This window comes from Ambystoma mexicanum, chromosome 5p, assembly GCF_040938575.1.
Source record: "Ambystoma mexicanum isolate Mex_15411 chromosome 5p, UKY_AmexF1_1, whole genome shotgun sequence".
Classification (NCBI taxonomy): domain Eukaryota; kingdom Metazoa; phylum Chordata; class Amphibia; order Caudata; family Ambystomatidae; genus Ambystoma; species Ambystoma mexicanum.
In genome coordinates this window covers 144,063,440-144,078,023 of record NC_090930.1, presented here as the reverse complement: position 1 = coordinate 144,078,023, position 14,584 = coordinate 144,063,440, and the positions used below count along the sequence as shown (strand labels likewise).

Here is a 14,584-nt window from a genome sequence, read left to right as displayed (position 1 = left end):
AGGCTTGGAGTGGGATTACCCTGTACCGAGCCTCATCATTGGTGGAGGGACTGCCACACTCGCCTGCCGGGGATGTGAATGAAGCAAAAGCTTTGAGGGATTCTATGCGAGGTATGGACCAGGCGATGGCCAATCAGAATGTTTGTTACATTCTGGTTGACCCTCACCGGGTACTAAATAAGAATGACAATGAGCTGTAAGATAAACATGTACAAAATGATAAAGTAATCAGGTATGTAAAAAGAAAATGAAGTAACTTGTGGATCAATAACTGTAAATACGCAGTAACGCATGGTAGTGACGTACAGAACCTTGCTATAGAGGAATATATAACATGGCGAGGACGGCCATGATTGTAAAATGGATGCCGGCTCGTGTGAAGATCCATTCTAACTACCTCAGAAACAGATCAGGCTGAAGAGACAGGAGATGCTGGTAAACAGCTTTGTGCACAAATGAAGAGGAGTCTATTTTGGCATAGGGTCAGTGATGCTAATTCAAGAAATAAGTGCAAAGCACAAAGGGAGGCAGACAGATAACATCATGAACGTGAGACACATTTCGAACGAAGAGGAAAGCATGTGCAAGAGCCAAGTATTGGACAATTAACAGTGAATAAGGCTCATACAAAATGGAGTGAGCAAGTCTAGAGGTCAAAGCAGCAATAACACCCAGCTAAAGTGAATCAAATAGCAGTAAATAGGAGGTCGAAATGGATACATTTGTGGTCTCCTCACACGTGATGCAGAAGACAAAAACAAGGGCTATTCTTTAAGCTGCAGTTAAAGATAAATGATGTGCTCATACTCCCTCAAATGTCCTAGAACAGACAGCAATGGCAAGGTCAACTACAGATGGGAAATGTTGCCTTATGGTCAAACTGATGAGAGATGATGGACTAATTGGGGAAATGGGGAGTAATCTACCCAAGCACCTGGGTTTTCAATTTCCTTACGTGCTGCTAGCGAGCCGAAAGTCCAGGGTTGGGTGGGATGCCAACCAATCAGTGGGTCTATAGGGCAACCTGCTATACAATGTTGCCTAAACCAGTCCACTGACATTTTGTCGACTATAATCAGTATTATACATATTTAGAGGTAATTTGAGGTGTGTCTTACAGATAAGAGACCGCTAATGAAGTACTAACCCGTATACTTTCTATGCGTAGACATGTTCCCTTAACCAATCCCTCCCGCCAGTAGGTTTTACAGTTTGACACATAGGATGATGTTATAAACGATGCATATTGGGGTATAAGACCTCTGTGTAATCAAATTTGTGTGCTTGTGTGCAAATGTCAGTTCGATGTTTGTCAGTGTCCCCTGCTTTATTAAATTGAGAATAAAGTAGTATTATCCCATATTCTTTTGATTGTGTCCGGTTATTTGGTCTGAGATATTTATTGGTAATTCCATCTAGCACAAGAGACCCTTCAAGGTGCTATAGCACAACCGTAAACAGGCAAAGGGGGATAGCATTGATGATAAAGGGTAGAAAGCATAAACAAGCATAGGGAGATAGTGTAAGCATGAAAGGGTGGCTAGTGTAAATGAGCAAGATGGATATCGTGAACAGGTAAAGGGGGATAGTGTTAATGATCAAGGGTGGATAGCATAAACACACAAAGGTAGATTGTGCAAACATGAAAAGGTGGATATTGTAAATGAGCAAGGGTGGATACCATAAACAGGCAAAGGGGATAGCGTTAATGATCAAGGGTAGATAGCATAAACATGCAAAGGTGGATTGTATAAACATGAAAGGGTGAATAGTGTAAATGAGAACTGGTGGATACAGTAAACAGACAAAGGGGATAGCGCAAATGATCAAGGGTGGAGAGCATAAAGACGCAAAGGTGGATAGTATAAACATGAAAGTGTGGATAGCATTAATGATCGTGGGTGGATAGCATAAAAACACAAAAGTGAATCATGTAACCATGAAAGGTTTGATAGTGTAAATGAGTATTGTTGTGTATTAGTATAATAGAGGACGGGGAGTGTACGCTTCAACAATACCACAAGTTAGCAGAGTATCTGGAGCCCATCCACACCCTCCCCCTGGCAACAGTAGAGAACTCAGCGATGGGGCAAATAAACCATCTTTATTCTCCAAAAGACAGGGATAATATAGGAAACAACTAAATCTCTGGCAATCTCAGTGTCTGAGCCTGTGTCGCCCGGTTGTATTCCTTGGTGACGTTACAAATACCAATCCATCCCCAAAAAGACAAGGGACATCCCCATTGGGTGACTTGGGTGATAATACCCATAGAAATCACCCATGTTAATCATGCCACTGGTTCACCATGTCAGGTGGCTTCACCTGGGACTTCCCCAAAAAAAATTAATTACTTTGTTGCAGGGTCGCAGGATGACCATTGGCCCATGCAACATTCTACACCACCCCATGGGATGACGTTAACCATCAATGGTGGATAGCATAAGTGGTGGATCGTGGAAACATGAAAGGGTGGATAGTGTAAATGAGCACGAGTGGATACTGTAAACAGGCAAAGGGAGATAGCGTTAATGATCAATGTTGGATAGCATTAAAATGCAAAGGTGGATTGCGTAAACATGAAAGAGTGTATAGTGTAAACAAGCAAGGGTGTTACCGTAAACAGGCAAATGGGGATAACGTTAACGATCAAGGGTGGATAGCATAAACATGCAAAGGTGGATTGTATAAACATGAAAGGGTGGATATTGTAAATGAGCAAGGGTGGACACTGTAAACAGGCAGAGGGGATAGCGTTAATGATCAAGCGTGGAGAGCATAAACATGCAAAGGAGGATAGTGTAAACATGAAACGGTGGATAGTGGATAATATTAATGATAAAGGGTGGATAGCATTAACACACAAAGGTGGATAGTATAAACATGAAAGGGTCGGTAGTATTAATGATCAAGGGTGGATAGCATAAACACACATAGGTGTATAATGTAAAGATGAAAGCGGGATAGTGTTAATGATCAAGGGTGGATATCATAAATACGCAAATGTGGATAGTGTGAACATGAAAGGGTGGCTACCATTAATGCTTGGGTTGGATAGCATAAACACGCAAAGGTAGATTGTGTAAACATGAAAGGGTGCATAGTGTAAATGAGCAAGGGTGAATACCGTAAACAGGCAAAGGGGGAAGAGCGCTAATGATCAAGGGTGGATAGCATAAACATGCAAATGGTCGCTTTAAAATTGACAAAGCATCCGGTAGTGGGATTGCCACAGTCAGGCTTGGTCCTCTGAGTTGTGATTTTGGCATAACTCTGGTTGTCACCAATAACATACAAATAGCACGACTCATGCTCCGCCCAATTAGACTATCTGCTCACACAAACACACACTCCCATGACTTTGAATCAACACTGAGCTATGCCTACACATAGCATGTTGCCACTCAACATTTCAAAACAGCGCAAGGGAAACGGAAGGAAGCTTAGACCCCCAACGGGCCACTTAGACATGGCAGTGGTCTATCAGATTATGTTTTCAAAAAGGCATTCTCCCTTGCAATAGCCCACTTTTTATTAACAAGTTGCTATACATATAGCGCTGTCACCAAAGCACTGTACATAAAACATTGTATATACAAGTATTATTCATCCGAAGTTGGTATTCATGTTACTACCTCAGAAGGTATTCATTTGACTTCCTCCCAAGGACGAAAGGGTGAAATGGCCTTTCCAGGAATCAAACCTGTGACATGTAGGTCATACAAGAATCTCAGCAGTGAGCCTTTAACTCACTGAGATATCACATCAGCTTCCAGAATGAGTGTACATACTATCAGGCCCAAAGAATTTGGCAGCTGGTGGTAAATTAACAACTGAAATTGACATTCACAAAGACATTGGGCATAGCTTATAATTCCCTGAAACGTTCTGCATGTAATACTTGACTCTCAGGACAGACACACTTGGGATCAACATCGTGCTCTAACCTGGAGTAACCGTGAGTGCACCTGATGCCAGATAGGAAGAGTGATTATGCTGCATTATAAATAGCCGGGACAGGGGCACAACTTTCAATGCATTATCATCTATATCCCAACAATATTGTTTTTTAAATTTAATTTAATTTTCCAATTTGTTTATCGGATGGAAACGTTTACTTTGAACACTATTTATGAGTACATTGTACCGCACCAATGAAGTGATTGCTTAACTTCCAATACTTGGGTGACACCAGCCAGCAAGCCACATTCAAACTGCTTCAGTCACCCAAATTATCGAAGAAGCGATAGCACCCCAAAGACTTCATGTTTTGAGGGGTGCATCTTGCCACGACTCCATTCAGCTTTATACCTTTCTTTGTTTCAGTTTTGATTGTTTTGAGTTAAAAGTTTTAAAGAATTGGTAAATAGATTCTGATGGCAACTCTTACAATCCTGCAAGGGTCAGCCTGCATACTGTGGCTTTTCCGGGTGCTTCATACTACGACTACCATGATCCATCACGGTTCACTATGCTTGCAAGGGCTGATGGGAGTTGGAATCCAAAGCATCTAGATAGCCGAATGTTGCAGACCCCTGCCAGGGATACTCTAGAGAAAATGTAAGAGTAGCAGGTGGTACTGCATAGAACGAACAGTATAGCAAAGTTATTGTATTTCTATTGGTGTCTCGAACACCTTTGATAAGCGTGCGGCCCTGAGTGATCAGCCCTCTAAAACATCATACTATTTATAAAGGAATAACAAAGGCAGACTCTTGTATTGTCTCTGCAACATCTTCCTTGGCTCCAGTGATCAGGTCCTCCCACCTCCTTTGCCAGGTGTCACAGGCAAGGCAGCGCATGCGCCATGAACGTTTCCTGCACTTTGGTAAAGTGTGATGAAAATATGTATATGACAGAAGAAATTAGCAGGACTATCTACCCCCACACCTCGGTGGCAGTGCTGTGGGACTACCACAAAGGAGGAAGGGTATGTTTCGAAATTAGTGTCTTAAATTTAAGTGCTATGTCGGTGCAGTGTCGTTAGTGGAGTTCATCGTCAACCTTGGAAAGTCCATCAAGTGTTAGTGGAGAGATCTACTCAAACAAAATGACCAACTAGATCCTTGATCCAGGGGGTCTCGACCTGCGCCTTCTACTTCGATATATTCGAGAACTGCCGTGTTGTATTTGAAGCTGTGGGGACTACAATTCCCAGAAGGTGCTGCAATGACTGCAGGGTGTGTGTGGCCTTTGAGCTGTGAGGCACCTCGAAAAAAGCCTACCCAGTATTGGAGCAGCGCAACAGCGACGCGCGTGCAAATCGCATCGCCGTCACGCTGTCTCCCGGGAGCCCGGGATAGAGCGGGCTGAGACGCAATGGCCTAGTGAGAGAGATCTACCACCAAAGAAACCACAGAGAGTTGCGAGGCAGCGAGTAAGACAGGGGGAGAGACTCAATCGGTAAGTGAGGAACTACTACTGATTGACATATCTAACGTGTCACTTCATCATTCTTTCGATTTAGGAAGAGCTAAACCACCTGTTATCACGAGAGGCCAACTCAGTCAAAACAAGCCTGCGCAGAAGGAGGAAATAAATAAGATCACTGATTCCTTTCCTGGCACTTCTTCTAGTAACAAAAAGGGATCGCTCGCAGACCAGATTACATCTTCCATGGCCTGCCTTGGAACGAAAATCACGGAATCTCTTATTGAAGTGTCTGAAGTAGAAACTAATTGTGGTAAAAGCATGCTGAAACACACTCTGCCAACAGCTTCGTCTGAAAGTGGGAGGTTGCCTCGGGAGGTTAGCTCAGGGGTAACATGCTCGCCTTGGAAACAAAACATCTCGGAGCAACACAGGTTCAGTCCCCGGGTCCACGCTTAGAAACCTCTGGGTATTAAGTGCGTTATAAATACCCAATTGCAATTGGTCGAGAGGGAAGAGCCTGCATTAAAGTTCCCTTTGGCAAGCAGCCTAGGAGCTATGAGTGTGGAGGCGGGAAGAGAGGAGCTATAATACCCATCGGGCTCCCCGGCCACGCCATTACATAATTCTACTATCACTGAGCCTGCTGCTGATCTAACTGGCATCATTAATAGTAGGGATTTATTGTAGAATGCCCAACAGTTAGTGAAATTATTGGAGGCAAAAGATTGCATTAAAGAAAGGCATGACAACATCAAAATATCACATCTGGCTGCAACCCCCTTTCTATCCTGGAGGAGACCAACAGCGGCCATGATGTCCTGACGCCAACACTTAAGCTGTAGGCCTTTGACTGTTTGCTGACATCTTTGGTGAGTCACTGTGAGAAGATATTCAAAGAAGTTGACACTCATTCAGACGACTTGAAAGTAACCATGAACCGCTTGGCGATAAGACCAATTATATCCAATGCGGTGTGCATAACAGAAGAAGGAAGTAGCCCTGAGACTTCTGTAAAATACCCTGTCATGCCGGGGGACCTGCTGATGCCACGTAAGAAACCGCCATCTGAATCGGTTCGAGATAATAACATGCTTATTGATTCAGATTACGGGTTCAAAGACGGATAGAATAAAAAAGGCATTCCTTCGGCGCAACTGAGACGAACTCATGAATGGAAGATGAGCAGGAGCCATCCCGGCACCTGCACCAGAGACTGCTGCTTTATACAGGCACGGTGATTCTACGATCTAATAGATAGCCCTGAAATCAGACATAGAGAGGAGAGTGACCATTATCCCCTTCTACTCTTTTGCTATTCGACCAGCTTGCCACTCACGAGCGATCTGGTGGGAGATATAGGCATTAATGGGGAGGGGGTACCGCATTACATGGAAATATAATAAATTAGCAGAAGGCAACAGGTTTTTTTACCATGCATTGTGGTGATTTTATCGGGCTATACAATTAATGTGATTTATCAACCTTGTCGTTGGTTTTGGCTCGTGAAAATTATATGTACTCTGCATAAGGACCATTGTGGCAAGATCTTGTATAGTAAGAAGGTGGATAAAAGGATCTAGAATCGACCCTTTCATAGAATCCTCAGGGAGAAGATGAGAGAGAAGAGGAAGACCCTCGGGTGACACTCTAATTCTGATCAAGATTGACCCGCTGCTGCATTACTCTGTAATGCTACAAAAGAGGTCTCTAATAAATAGCTGCGCAATTATAAAAAGATCAAAAGCTCAGTCAATGGAAAGCATTCCTTCCAGATTATGGAGAATAACAAATGTTTGCAGCTTTTGGAGAGCCGTCCATCAGAAATCCAAAGACATTAAGCTATTGGTGGGTGCGTCGAACGAGGCGTGAGTGTTTTATCAGTTTAACACACTGGTAGTGGAGGCTGGCTTCAATGGGGCTCCCTCAGAAAGAGAAGGATGTTGGCACCTCAAACATGGTCTGCGTGATATTCTCGCTCTGATTAAGGAAAGCAAGGACTCCAGATCTCCAGGACCTGGTGGGATGTGTAAAGCACTTATAAGGGGGCATCCAGAAAGTTGGGGAGGGGTTCTATTGTCCTTGTTTTGGGAGATGAGTGACACTCACTGGATCCCTGATACCTGGACTAAGAGCATTATTGTCGGTTTATAGTCATAAAATCGAAAACCAAAATGTCGAAAGTCAAAAAATCGAGAAAAAAAATGTTGAAAAAAAACCCGTCGAATTTCTTTTTTATTACATTTTTTATTCGAAATGGGGTGTTCCCTCCTAACCCCCTCCCCTTTTTTTTTTTTACATGCGGGACCCAAAAAAGAAATATAAATAAAAAAATAAATCATTCGACTTTTTTTTCGAAATTATTTTTTCGATTTTTGTGTAATTCGACATTTTATTTTTCGATGTTATGACTGCACACCCCGCTGAAATGGTTACTTGCATGGCATCAAGTAGGAAAAACAGCTGGAGCTTAACTCTGCATCCACTTCTAGACAGAGATTTAAAAACGTATGAGGCAGCACTAGTATGAGCAGGACAGCCTCCAACTCTGGGTTAACATATCAGCCGGAGCTCCCAGCAGAGACTACATCAATGGATCGCACCTCCCACCAAAGTTGGGTCGATACATACAGGAATTCTCAAACTCCTTTGTGCGCATAAAGTACATAAGGATTGCGTTTAATCTCATGGACCCTCTGGATACCCTTAACCCAAGAGTGAAAAGTAGTAGAACAGATCATGCCTGCAGACCTTACCCCATGGGGTAAGTTGAGACAATCAAACATTTCTTCTGTGAAGGTAATGCATTGACGAAGAGCAGGCATAGAGAGCCCTGTTAGCCGCGCGGCTGTCCTCCCATGGACATTGTACTGCAGATTTCATATGGTGTGAATATTTAGAAGGAAAGAACATGTCTCTTATTTACCATCTGACAAAATTAGGGGCTGAGATTGTGCAGTGCCTTGGGTCGCGTGGAGTCAGGGGAATGATACTATAGTAAGATTCTAATTAGGAATGTGGGACCTTGCATGAAATAATGCAATTTTAGATTTGGTAAATGTGTCTGTTGTTTAGTGGTTTTGAACTTCAAACTGAGGTAATGCAACATAACTACACCAATGAGAGAAATGCGATTGGTGCATCCATGGATGGAGGTTATGCAATGTATATTTAGATAGGGGTGCAAGGAAATTATATTTTACTTTTTATAAAGAGTCAGACATGACTGTATTATAATAAAGAAAAATGTGAGTGGTAATGAGTGGCAGAGCCTGTATAACCAGGACCCCAGGTGACCACAGAGCTGGACAAAGCAACATTGCTTGCTGTGGTAGGTGGCGAGGAACCTGGCTGGCCACTCTGGCCAAACAAGGGAACAGTTGTAAAAGGATATGTGTGAAAGGTGATGGCCCTATCTATGGCGCAGCACCCAATAGAGATGGCCTCTCGGCTTCGTCAACCATCTTCAGGTTATAACTGCTCAAAATGCTGACCCTCTCGCACCACCATCTCTTCTGGTTCGTAAGTGAACAAAACCTCAGCTGTGCCATTTTGGTTTTCTCACTCCATTTACAACTCTACAGTGCCTCATACGTACTCATCTCTCCTACTGCACTGCCAACCTCTTTTTGCCAGTCTTCTCCCTGCTCAAAGTCCTGCACAGTTTCCACTGCCGCTCTGAATCTAGAATGCGCCAACGATGAAAGGAGGAGATCAATTAGAGGTAATGTGAAGAATCCTGGGTTCCATCCAAAAGCAGAGATGCCAAAGTACCACTGCAGAAGATGGGCCCAATTTGTGGACTTGATTTCTTTTTATTTGTGAGAACTTCTGCAGTGATTGGCAGGGGCCCCTATTTTGCATGAGCCTGTGTGATGGCATAGTGTACCTAGTTGTACAGCCAGACCTGTCCTCAAGGCTGCCAGTCATTATTAGTGGGGTAAAGCGTAGCGTGAAGTGGCAGCAGAGGTATGAGGCTGTCCAGAAAATACGAGACAAGTAGTTCTAGGGCAACTCTTCTCCCCAGTTGGCTTGGAGCACTGCTTGCTTGAGAGTCGGCAGCAGCTACAATATGCTCTTTGTTGATGTCCAGAATGTTGGTGCAGGTGGCCTGCTCAAGTACTGGGACATGCATCTCCTTCCATGCACACACACACTGCCTTGCATCCTGCTGCTGGTCGAAAAGGGCCCCAACTTTAAGGTTCAGGGGAGTAATTGGGATGTCCGGCATTTTGGTGCAGGTGGCCTGCTCAAGTACTGGGACATGCATCTCCTTCCATGCACACACACCGCCTTGCATCCTGCTGCTGGTCGAAAAGGGCCCCAACTTTAAGGTTCAGGGGAGGAATTGGGGTGGTGCTCCAGCAAAAACTGTCTTCCCAGAGTGCTGTTCCTTTTAGGCACAAGGCCACGGCCCAAACCCTCCAAAGTTCAGAAAGCTTTCGGCCCCTGACAGCCACGAGTCTCCCTAACTCTGTATCTCGTGCAGTTGAACAGAGTACTTCCCCACCCCCCCACTTCTGAAAGTCATCCTTTGCTCAACAGCCCAAACTTAAACAATGAAACTCTTCAAAGCTGCATATATCTTTGATGCTTTTCACACTTTTAATGTCAGGATGACTATTCTGACAGAGGAAATGCACACCATACCAAGTGTGCATTGCACGCTTAGAAGGAATGCACATTTGAATTAGTAGCACAGACTTTTGTGATACATTTGTGGTCATTCTTATGTTCCCAAAATGCACTTCGTTTTTATGCAAAGCAGCCAGCATCCTATATTCAGGGCACACACATCATTGGACACATAGCTCTGCCTCTCAGTCCCGCTAACAAGCCGCCCCAACAACACACCCCGCATGCGTGAATGGGTGCAGGGGGTTCCACAGTAAATTTTGACTTTTTCCTGCACTGTTAAGGCTTAAACCAAAGAAAGCTTTGCTTCGATTTAAGGGCCAGCCCAGGCTTTCCTCTTGCCTTCCCTGATTGGCCCGTGCTCACAGGCCAGATATTAAGATGGCCACGGGGGGCCTCGAATGATACCAGCAGAGTTGGTGGGCAAAACGTGGCAGTGATTAGTTGCCAAGCTGCCCTTTGTCATGCCCGAGAACTGGAGCCAGTGCTGTTTTTTTCCCCATCGCATGCTGAGACTTTTAGTTTCGTTTTTCCCATTGCAAGCATAGACCTACAAATTCCATTAGGCAACAGGAAGAACCAGGGCTTGCCCAGGGTGTCACCCATGACACAGAGCATCTTGGCAACTTTATGTATTTATGACATTTGTGTAGCACCTTAACCTTCGGGTGGCAAGGCGCCTGGACCAAAATAGGTTGTGGGTGGCAGTGATCAGGTGGAACACATGTGGACTACGCAGCATATAGCTTTGACAGTGGCCCACTATTCCCCACCTTAAAAAAAAGACTAGATCAGTGTGAGGTAGTGCAAGTCCCACACTTCCCCAGATGCAATGGTTGAGGTGATCAGCAGAACGGTTTCAGAGATGGCAGCCCCCCACAGCTGGAAACATTGATGGCTGTGTGCATTGTAAAAGTCAATCCCTCAGTACAAAGTGCTCCTCACCTGGCGGAGGGAAAAAAAGAGAATACGGCAAAGAATGACAACTAGCACTAAGACATCTTCATGGGACAGCGCCTCGATGCCCCTGGGCTGTGTGAGCGCTTTATAAATACAAATAAATAAGTAAATAGCACTGATGCGAACTCGCCATCAGCAGGGATCCGCCTCCGGGATACACTGCCCCTATGTCCTCGCGCATCTTCAGCCATGAGAACAACGTGCTTCCTGAACTGCAGACGTCACTTCCGGGCATTCAGGGAGCAGAAAAGGGGGCATTAAATATTCATATGTGCAAGTCAGAGTACACATCTGATCTTCTTGGGAGGCGACAGGTGAAGCACAGGCGTGGGTTTGGAAGGGTTTAAACTGAAGGCTCAACTGCTGCTGCCAGTTGCCCACCCTCGCCCACTCTTGTGGTTACCGGCCCCCTTTCCTTTTTCTCTGCTCCCCTCACTGCGTTCTTCCCCCTATGACTGCAAAGTGCCCCGGTTCTTCCCGAAGCTAGGTCTGTGCTCAATAAATACACTAATAATAATAATAATAATAATAATAATAATAATAATAATAAAGGCGTCCCAGATCCTTGCTTCATCAGACTAGATATCAACTTTGCTCATATCAGTCAGCCATGTTTTTTTTTCTTTTGCATTCTGGGCCTTCAAGTTTTGCTTTCCCAATTGATGAACACGAGACTACATGCCCCTGACCAGGGACGTCATTTCACCAAAATGCCAGGGGTAGCGACAGTGACATCACAAGAGCCTTGACCTCTGATGACATCACAGGAAGTGATGTCATTTGACCCCACCCCAAAGTGACATCACGGGAAGCAATGGAAAACGACCTTTCACCCCACGACAAAACAGGAAGTGGCATCACATAGCATTGTTTCTGAGTACACTATGAAAAATATGGTTACGATATCACTTTAAAGTGATATACATTTCATACAAGAATGGATCACCATATGTATCATTAATATCAGTGTGTATAGGCCCATATTTCCAAATTACTGTGAATGCAAGCAGACATCCATGGCCAAACGATATATAGCACTTACGCTTGAGCGCTTCACATAGAACACATCTGCATACAATATCACCCCACTCATTTACAACCTCTGCAGGATGAAAAGCTGAGTCAACCTTGCTGGGAGTTGAACCTGCAACCTGCAGATCACACACACATTGCAGCAGCCAGTGTGCAACCCACTGAGCTTACTGTCTTTAGCCATCAGAAAACCAGCCACTCCAGAAACAAAGGGCCACATGTTGCTGGCCACAGCCCATGAGCCTCAATGTAAAAAAAAAGAAACATTTTCTTTTTTGCTTTTTTTGGGTAGCAAGGGAGACCACCACAGGGGTAGCAAGCCAGATCTCAGGGGTCGCAGCTGCGACCCCTAAATGACGTCCATGTCCCTGAGCATTCTGGCATGGGACCACTCGACGTCTCCGCCACCAGGACATATGATAGCGCATACTTCACCAACCCTCAGAAGTAATCCCGGCCTTATCTGACTTCCTACACGTGTGACGTCGTCTACCGTGCGTGCATTGCGCTGCCCGTTGCACCCAACCCACCAAGCAGCGAGACTCGCTCCTTTTGGCTTCTGGCAAGATGCCCCCGCAAAGTAAACACTGGCAGGTGCGAGAATGCGAGCTCTGAGATTTCGCCCATTAGCACCTCGGGCTCCGTGAGTGCTGCCACGTGCCGGCTGCCTCTCACCCCACCAGCGCTGCCGCCGTGCACGTGGAAAGGCATAACCCATAGACACAGAGATTAACATCAAAAACCAGTTGGTTTGGCTGCAGCGATGCCGGCACCACACCTGCCCGTGGCAGCCCCTGGCAGGAGGGAACCCCAGGGCAGCTGGCACGGCAACGCCCCGCGTACTTAAGACTCGCAGCCGCTTCCCAGCAACGCTGAAAGCGTCCAGGATCCGGAGTCAGGGAGCTGTGCTTATTTACCCGGGGATGTTTACCCACCAAGCACATGGGCCATTAACGCACATTTAAGAGGGAACATTATTCCGAATGCAAAAAAAGAACAACCATTGAAAGAAATACAAAAACAATGTCTTTGTCCTAGAGTTGTCAACCGGTCAGATAGTACAGCGACTAGAACGCTTGCTTTGACATCCATGCAGAGCCTGCTGACGCAGCTTCGACTCCTGGCAGGGGCCAACTCAGGCTTTCATCCTGACGAGGTCAATACATGAGCACTACACACTGTGGGGAATAAGGAGCGCTTAGATACCTGAGGGTTCGTAGCGCTATATAAATACACGAACAAACATACATTTCACTATATAAAACAGAACCAGAAAGCTACCGATGAGACAATGTAAGTGTCCTGGGAGAGCAATACCTCCTCGCCCATCCCGGACATGGCTGCCTGCTTCCCTCCCCCAAATATTCTTAAAACCCAAAAAAGTAGTCACATTACTAAATTAGATTTTGTGTGTTTGGGAGGGGTCAGGGGATGGGACGTGTCCCGCGCCCAGATACAAGCTGCCTGTTTTCAGTTTCCTGATGCGAGAGGTGCTGATTTTGAATCTAATAATTAAAAGTTGGAAAACAGATGTGTACCTTACAAGCGTGGGTGCCGCCGTTCTACCGTCCGGGCCATTGTGTGGCCGCGGTTGCCTTCTGTGCCGGGGGTGTTAACGGCCCAGGAGTGGCCACGGGCGGCTGCGGGGCCCCTCCGCCCGGCGCCCTGCCTCCCGTCGCCCGCCAAAGGATTCCTCCAGCGCTCGCGGCTCCAGGGGTCCTCCCAGGTCCAAGAGAAGGAAGAAGTGGTCGCCAGCTCCAAGCGCCGACGGCATGAAACTCGGAGCCCGATTGCAGACCGCAAGAAATCCCGCAATCCCAGCCTGGACACCAAAGACCCTCGAATCCAAGAGTAGCCAAAATCACACAAAATAAGCCAAAAAACAAACTTCAGACGCCCACTTCACAAGAAAAAACGAAAAAACAATGGGGCAAAAAAGGTGAAAAGTTGCCAAGGGTTATCCCTCCATTCATCCGTGCACGTCTCCACTGAGCGCCCGGCTTTGATCCCGGACGGGCTGCTGCTGGTTTGAGGCAGGGCGGGGAGGGAGACCAGGTAGCCTCCGCCTTCAGCAGCTGCCGGGATCGGGGCGATGCGGCTCTCGCTGCCGGGGCTTCTGTCCCCCTCCTGCTGACTCCCCTGCCGCCGCTCCTGCGCCTCTCGGAGCCACTCCTGCGGCTGCTGCAGCGGAGGGGTGGCAGGAAACCGGTTCACGAGGTGGTTCCTCCGCTGCTCGGCTAGAGGCAGGACGTTCTCATTGCCGCCACAGTCTGCCTGTAATGAGACCTGCTGCTTGCTTCCTCCCTCCAGCCCGGCCCGCAAGGTAGCAGCGCTAGATGCGCGTGCCTGAATAGCCCAGGACAGCAGAATCACTGCATGTCTGTGCCTCACTCCGGACTAACCCAGGACAGCAGGAACACTAGCAGTGTGCGCCTCACTCCTCACTAACCCAGGACAGCAGAATCACTGCATGCGTGCACCTCACTCCTCACCAACCCAGGGCAGCAGGAACACTGCATGCCTGTGCCTCACTCCTCAGTAACCCAGGACAGCAGAATCACTGCATGTCTGTGCCTCACTCCTCACT

At 46.3% G+C, this 14,584-nt stretch overlaps 1 protein-coding gene across 2 annotated transcripts in view; it reads right to left on the bottom strand.

Moving 5' to 3' along the window:
- The window catches only part of ARHGEF9 (Cdc42 guanine nucleotide exchange factor 9), a 1,787,868-nt gene extending 1,773,681 nt beyond the window's left edge, over positions 1–14,187 (bottom strand). For both annotated transcript variants that reach the window (XM_069612543.1, XM_069612544.1), the window contains exon 1: positions 13,536–14,187. The gene's annotated coding sequence lies outside the window, so the exon portion shown is untranslated. The remainder of the gene's footprint in view (positions 1–13,535) is intronic.
- Between the last annotated feature and the right edge of the window lie 397 nt (positions 14,188–14,584).